This window comes from Schistosoma mansoni, chromosome 7 (assembly GCF_000237925.1).
Source record: "Schistosoma mansoni strain Puerto Rico chromosome 7, complete genome".
NCBI classification, from domain to species: domain Eukaryota; kingdom Metazoa; phylum Platyhelminthes; class Trematoda; order Strigeidida; family Schistosomatidae; genus Schistosoma; species Schistosoma mansoni.
The window spans coordinates 1816671-1825169 of record NC_031501.1 but is presented as its reverse complement, the minus strand read 5'-3'; the positions used below and the strand labels follow the sequence as shown (position 1 = coordinate 1825169).

At 33.2% G+C, this 8499-nt stretch overlaps 2 non-coding genes across 2 annotated transcripts; one reads left to right on the top strand and one right to left on the bottom strand.

Moving 5' to 3' along the window:
* Positions 1-7419: 7419 nt before the first annotated feature.
* Positions 7420-7491, bottom strand: Smp_tRNA_00198_Pseudo_TTG.1.1. Its single transcript has one exon. It is a non-coding gene (tRNA).
* A 647-nt stretch (positions 7492-8138) lies between these two features.
* On the top strand, positions 8139-8205 carry Smp_tRNA_01242_Gln_TTG.1.1. Its single transcript has one exon. It is a non-coding gene (tRNA).
* Positions 8206-8499: the final 294 nt, after the last annotated feature.

Below are 8499 nucleotides of genomic sequence, written 5' to 3'. Positions count from 1 at the left end.
CATTTAAAATCACCATTGAACGATATAAAAATTTTTTTATCAAGATAGTGAAAGCCAATCCTATTCAGTGTATAGTCAAACATTATGCAAGTATTGAGATTACTGATAATCTTCTAGAACAAATAAAACATGGTAGAGAAGATTAAATTTACTTAGTATTGTTTGTTTGAATCTTCCCATTGATGTTTAGGACTGTAACTGGTCAGTCTCTTATTGACCATATGTGCATACTGTGAATATTGCCTCCATATAGCCTTAATTCACAAGCATTGTAAGCAAAGATGGATGGGGGCTAGTAGTGGAATCCAGGATTCGAGCCACTTTGTCCTATTTAGGACGCGTCAGCTGGATGAACCTGCATCTCAGAGTTGATGTTCACTCTGGGACTCGAACCCAGTACCTTTGTGAGTTAAGGCTATATCGAGGCAATACGCACAGTATGCACATATGGTCAATAAGAGACCGACCAGTTGCAGTCCTAAACATCAATGAAAAGAATCAAACAAACAATACTAAGTGAATTTAAACTTCACCCCATTCCACAAGCAAGTGACTATCAGGACTCAATGACCGAGTGGATAAAGCGATGGCGTTTGAAGTGAAAGGTACTGGGTTCGAGTCCAACAGTGAACATCAACAAATCTGAGATGCAGGTACATTCAGCTGATGAGTCCCAAATAAGATGAAGTGGCACGCGTCAAACTGGATTCCACTACTAGCCACTATCCATCTTTGCTTATTGTAGAGAAGATTTTTAACTCAGGTCGATGATTATGGTAAATAGCTTTCCAACTAAAGTTAGAATTTATAACAAAAAACTATCTCCAAATAAAAATTAATCCATACAATCAACTAGAAAGTTTTACCTATTTTTTTTCTAAGATGAGACAATTTTTTTAATTTAACTATCCTAGATGAGTAATTATTAAATATTTCCCAATTTATTTAATTTATATTTATTCACTTTCCAACTATCATCTAAGAAAAATTGACGTTTTATGTATGCAAAATGAAAATACAAACAAACAAACATTTATTTGGCATTCAGCCATTTTTTATATGAATATCATAAAAGTATGCAAGCGAGAGAGAGAGAGAGAGAGGGAGAGGGAGAGATAAAAAAAAACAATTGAGCGTGGGAAGTGGTAATAACACTTGGAGTACCGCACAAATAAAATTAAAATTTTAAGAAAAGAGATTTGATTTGACGATGTTTATTTTTGTTCAGAATAAAAATAATAAATAATTAGAAATGAAATTATTCACGCTATTTAGAATAAATATTAGTACAAATATTCCTTATGTAAAATAATAAAGAGTGCTCTATTCGTTTTTGTGAATTGTAAAAGGTATTTTGTACATATAAGCAAAGAGCATGCGCGTTTCGTCCTATTTAGGACTCGTCAGCTGGATGTACCTGCATCTCAGAGCTGATGGTCACTAAGGGACTTGAACCCAATATCTTTCGCTTCAAACGCCATCGCATTATCCACTCAGCTACTGAGTCCTGATAGCCACATGCTTGTGCAATAGAGTGAAGTTTAAATTCACTTAGTATTGTTTGTTTGAATCTTCCCATTAATGTTTAGGACTGCGATTGATCAAACTCTTATTGGCATATGTGCATACTGTGCGTATAGCCTCGATATAGCCTTAATTCACAAGCATTGTAAGTAAAGATGGATAGTGGCTAACGATGGAATACAGGACGCTCACCACTTCGTCTTATTTGGGACTCGCCAACTGGATGTACCTGCATCTCGGTAGCTGAGCGGATAACGTGATGGCTTTTAAAAAAACGAAAGGCACTGGGTTCAAGTCTCAGAATGAACATCAACTCTAAGATGCAAGTACATCCAGCTGACGAGTCCCGAATAGGACGAAACGCGCGTCAAACTGGATTCCACTGCTAACCACTATCCATCTTTGCTTATAATGCTTGTGAATTAAGTCAATATCGAGGCAATACGCACAGTATGCACATATGCCAATCAGAAACTGATCAGTTGCAGTTCTAAACATCAATGGGAAGATTCAAACAAACAATACTGAGTGAATTTAAATATAAGGATTGAATTTAGTAAATGTATATATTTCACTGCATTATATAACGCATAAAAAATTCTTCTTTCTCTTCCTCAAAATGGAAAATATAATAAAATAATAAGTATACTGCTGAAATAAATGAATTCATTAGTCTCTTGTTATATGTGGACTCGTAAAGAAGTGGATTCTCATTTTACTTGTTTCTCTTAGCTTATTTGTAGGTAACCACACACACACAAAAAAACGAGTGCAATAAATGGGAAAAAGTAAAAACTGAAAGAAAAGAGAAAAGTAGGAAATAAGCTAAAAAAAAATGAAAAGAAACCAACTTTTTTTATTCTCCTAGGGGAATTAATAAATAGTTACCCTGACCTTAATCAGAAATGCATATAGATCAATTGTTAAATAAAAAAGGGGAATAATCTAAAAACTTATCATCTTCATTATTCCCTTCACCACTATCAATATCAGTCTTGTAATAATAATAATAATAATAATAATGGGAATGGAAACAGTCGTTATTACACTTTACATATTGAACTTATTATGGAATGAAATGAGAACATCTTATTCATTCCCATTCAATCCTCATTCTAATCATTCTATTTTAAAAGAAAAGCTGAATAAATAATTGAATAGCAAGAAATAAATCATAGGAAATTATTCAAAACTAGTTGTGCTAATCTATAAAATTTAGTAATTTCTTTTACAACCACAATTCATCTGCTTATTCTTAACTATTTTGATTAGAATGTGTTATATCTCGAACTTAGATTTCTTAGTCTGTCGCTTAATACTTGAGCACTCGAACGCTAGAACCCTCCCAAGTAACAAATCAGAAGACAGAAGACAAGTAGATGGGAATGTTATTCCAAACAGTGTCGATTATGGTACAAAATTGTCAGGTATTTATAGTTTTTAGTAGAAACAAAATCATGAAAAAATATTGTATATAGTTGATATTGTTATATTGAGAGCTGAATTGAGGAATTGGTCAGTGATATGAATTCAGATCTGATGTCATGTGAAATGAAGTAGTGTATGAAGATACAAAATGAATCTGTTGAAAGTGTCACACTTTCGATAACATCCTATGCATTAAGGGAAAATTGGAAAATTTTGTAGAGAAACAGTACTTTTGATGAACAAATGTAGAGTAAGAAACAAATTTAATGATATGATTTCGGAGGTATTCATCAACTGACTTTTAAACTGTTCAAGGTGTTAATCTGGAAGAATACTCTCACTCTAGTTGATTGTACAATTCAAGGTTCTCTCTCTCTCCATATATGTATATATATGACTACAAGAAAGCCTTCAAGTATGCATAACTATAGGACTTTAATATTTTAACCATGCCATGTACATTATCTGGTCACTTAGTAGTAACTAATTCCTTATTATCATGCCCCTAGTGAAAATCTATTCTCATCAACCACGGTAGAGTGTAATTACTAGCCTAGTTGACAAAACATCGTACGCACCATGTATGAGACTGACCAGTACTGAGGAATAGACATTGATTAGTCGTAGCTCCAACGGCTCAATGAAAACACAACAGATTGTGACACTGGATGATGCCAGTTTGAACCCTACTAGGAGCACCTATTTCAATAAAATTGTAGGTATGTTGTGCTAATAAGTGCCAACTTGTACGAAATTTAAGTCAACGATTTCTTTCAAATTGTAATGTCTAGTAAGTGTGTCAAGCCCATACAAATTATTCTACCTTCCAGGTGGATCAGTTTATTCATTCCTCTCGAGTCACATTTTGACCTCGTCAATTATTCACTTGTTACCTTAACTGTTTTTATATGAGTATGTGTCTGTATTGCTTACCCTATTTATCACATGTCTTTGGTTTATTTTTGTCTGGCTATAAATAGTGAGTCAAGCTTTAAAAAATCGAGCTTTATCCGCTTTGTTTTTCCGCCTCTCATTTTTAAAATCTGTTTGCAGAAAGGAGTTCCTGGAACAAATTCATCATCCAAATCAATACGTACTTGGCTTATTACCACCGTCGCACAAACTGGGTTGCCTCAGGTGTAATATACGGAATTAAATCGAAGATTCATATTCATGGAATATCTACTCGTTCGACCAAATTGGAGTCACATCAATGGGGTACAAAAAGATTACATTTAACAGTTCAGAATATATACATCCGTACAGCATAGAACGCTTATCGTTACAATAGCGTATTATTGTTCAGGCAAATAGTTCATAATAACCACCAACTTATTTGATACTCAATAAGAACCTCAAAATCTGAATCCAGATGTATACAAGTTACAAGTCTTAAGTGGAACAAAATATGGATCCTGAATGGCAGCGCCAAATAATTTCCCAAATAGTGATAAACGTATTTAGTGTTTACACTTTTTTTCTGATCCCTTGTTAAATATTCTACTGACTATTTCTATTTTGTACAAAAGCATGTATATAGAGGAAATCTGGCAAATTAACCTGACAAATTTTTCATTGGCTAGCTCAAATTTATTTAAGTGACCTAAATGCTTATCATACATATAAAATACAATATCCGGATAAGTATTATCAAATTACATTTCCCAAAGGTTACCTATCTCTTATATAACCTAATAAACATTGTATTGTATGTAAACTTTTCTTTTCATGTTTTGATATACACTAGGAAAAATGAAGTAGAAATAAACAACAGAACAAAAACAAAGTGATAGGTCTAACCAGTTGATAATAAACTTATAATGAATGAACTTAGAAAAAAAATAAATTTAGGTTGTTGTCATAATATAATATGTACATAAATTGTTTTCAATAAATATATATCATGAAAATCTATCAAATTTAGAAACACTAAATGGATTACAATATTTAATGGGGCGGAGACGTGGAGAACTACGAAAGCTATCATCCAGAAGATACAAGTGTTTATTAACAGTTGTCTATGCAAGATACTTCGGATCCGATGGCCAGACACTATCAGCAACAAGTTACTGTGGGAGACAACAAACCAGATTCCAGTGGAGGAAGATATCAGGAAGAAGCGCTGGAAGTGGATAAGACACACATTGAGGAAATCACCCAATTGTGTCACAAGACAAGCCCTCACATAGAATCCTGAAGGCCAAAGGAGAATAGGAAGACCAAAGAACACATTAAGCCGAGAATGGATACAGATATGAGGAGAATGAACAAAAGTTGGATATCACTAGAAAGGAAGGCCCAGGACAGAGTGGGTTGGTGAATGCTAGTTGGCGGCCTATGCTTCACTGGGAGTAATAGGCGTAAGTAAGTAAGTACTAAGTAATAGTTTGTTTAACATTTTTTAGCAAGGTTTCAAAATACCATTATTTATAAACAAGAGACGACTGATATGAAGGCATGATTGGTAGAGTAAAGGAAATATTCTTACAATTAAGAAACATCTGCTACTCAAAAAACTGTTTGTCAGTTAACGTCAAAGTCAAAATTTTCCATACAGATATCAAAGCACCTTTATTCTACGCAGCTGAAAAGTATAGGTATTTATAAACAATTGTCTAAGCACGATACTCGATTTCAATTGGCTAAATACCATTAATAACAACCTAATGTGGGAGAGAACAAACCAATTTCCAGTTGAACAGGAAATCAGGGAAAGATGTTGGGGTGGATAGGACACATATTATGAAAGTTGTCAAACTACATGACGATTCAAACCCTAACTTGGTATCCTGAAGCCAAAATGAAAAGAGAATGACCGAAGATCACCTTACATCGTGAACTACAGGCAGATATCAAAAGAATAAACAGGGCTTAGAACAACTGGAATGGAGAGCACAGAAAAGAGTTAGATGGAGGATCCTGTTTGGTGGCCTATGCTCCTCTATGAGGGGTAACAAACGTGAATAGGTATGTGTTATTTTACTGGAATTGACACGTATGACAGTTAGTTGTTTGAAATGTGAATAAATATGCATTGTAAGTGTTTAATAAGTAGGAATTAAAGTCATATAAACTCGGTTTGGTCCTTTCTAACAGATACAACTGAAATGACTTGACTTCTTTCCACTTTATTGAAAGTTAAGAAGTGATTTTATATCAGCTTTCTTATCTGAATAAAGGGTACCAACAGTTTTTGTTGACAATATACACTGAACTACTTTTTAGTATTAAATATAATGATAATGATAAAAATTTTTAAAAAAGATTTATATCCTATTCATGATAACAACAAAACGTACCATCCTAACTCTGATTCTGAATAAAGAAAAAAGATGATTCGTTATAAAAGTGGTAAGTTTAACTAAAGTGAACAAGGAATCAGACATTATAAGCAAAGATGGATAGTGGCTAGCAGTGGAATCCAAGATACGCGCCACTTCGTCCTATTTGGGATGTGTCAGCTGGATGTACCTGCATCTCAGACTTAATGTTCACTCTGGAACTCGAACCCAGTACCTTTGTGAGTTAAGGCTATATCGAGGCAATACGCACAGTATACACATATGCCAATAAGAGACTAACCAGTTGCAGTCTTAAGCATCAGTGAGAAGATTCAAACAAACAATACTAAGTGAATTTATCATTGAATAGGTTTCGAAATAATAGACTTAATTCTATGTATAACATAGAAAAACGGTCAATTACTTTATAAATTGGTGTCAGATATTCACTTGTTCTTAAAACTTTTTTTCAACTCTAATTTTACTTGAAAATGGTAATTAGACTTAATCAAGTTGGCAGATCCAAAGTATTTGGTTGAGGTTCACGTAATCGTCATAATCAACAGTTTAAGACATTAAATGAAATTCCTTTGAATTGATCATAATGAAATAGATGTATTCCCTCTCTTTATTATTCCTTACATGTTTGGTTTTAAAATGATCTTATACTTTATTAAATTCCATGAATTTATTCTTTTTTTTTCTCCAATCCTATCATTTATATCCAATCTTTTCTACTTTAACTCATACTGTTATTACTTCTACTAATTTGGCATTGGATCTTGATTATTTCATCTTTCTATTTTAATGTGATATGATAACTTGAATCAAGGTATATATATATATATATATGTATATGTATCAGGTTCCGACCAGGTTCTGACGGATGTTGAATAAGCCAATCTTTGCAGTTACAATTGACAATAAATAGACAAATATCTTGACATTGTATAAATCCCAAAGTAATTTTTTCATTGAAAAATCTATTATAAAAATCATATAACTACTAACATTTAAATTTGATCATATTACCCTTTGAAATATTCAATTAAACGAATAAACATTTAAATATGAACAAACACATATGTGTTATTAAAGATGGATAGTGGCTAGCAGTGAAATCCAGGACGCAATTTTTGTCCAATTTGGGACTCGTCAACTGGATGTACCTGTATCTCAGAGTTGATGTTCACTCTAGGACTCGAACCTAGTACCTTTCGCTTCAAATGCCTTCGCGTTATCCACTCAGCTAAGGCTATATCAAGGCAATACGCACAGTATACACATATATCAATAAGAGACTGACCAGTTACAGTCCTAACACATCAATGGGAACATTCAAACAAACAATACTAAGTGAACATATGTGTTATTGTTGTAAAAAAGATAAAATAAAATTTTACGGAAATAAAACACGGAATTTAGAATTATCTTATCTTAAACTATATTGTATTATTGATAGTAATAGTAGTAGTAGCGCTAGTAACAGTAGTAGTAATAGTAGTAGCCGTAGTGACAGTAGTAGTAGTAGTAGTAATGTTAAATTTTATTTTTGAGGTAATCACATTTTTGGAAAAATATAAATTCACATCATTCTTATCATTATTTATTATCAAGTTGAAGATATAATTGTTTATACTTCATGCATAGTTTTAATCTTCCTATTTGACAGAATATACTTCCATAATCTATTTATCTAGTATGGTTATTGTATATATTATAGGAGCTAAACCAAAAAAAAAACGTTTTATCATCAAGAAGAAAGAATTTCAACAAAATTTTTAAAAAAAATAAGGCGGGAAAATTATAAACTATGAATAGAACACATCGATGGGAAGATTCAAACAAACAACGCTAAATGAATTTAAACTTCACCCCGTCTCACACGAAAGTGGCTATCAGGACTCAGTAGCCGAGTGGATAATGCGATGGCGTTTGAAGCGAAAGGTACTGGGTTCAAGTCTCAGAGTGAACATTAAGTCTGAGATGCAGGTACATCCAGCTGACGAGACCCAAATAGGGCGAAACGCGCGTCAAACTGGATTCCACTGCTAACCACTATCCATCTTTGCTTATAATGCTTGTGAATTAAGTCAATATCGAGGCAATACGCACAGCATGCACATATGCCAATCAGAAACTGACCAGTTGCAGTCCTAACACATCGATGGGAAGATTCAAACAAACAATACTGAATGAATTTATGAATAGAAAATTTGTTTTCATATGAGATCATTCGATGTAGTACAAACAAAACTTATATTTG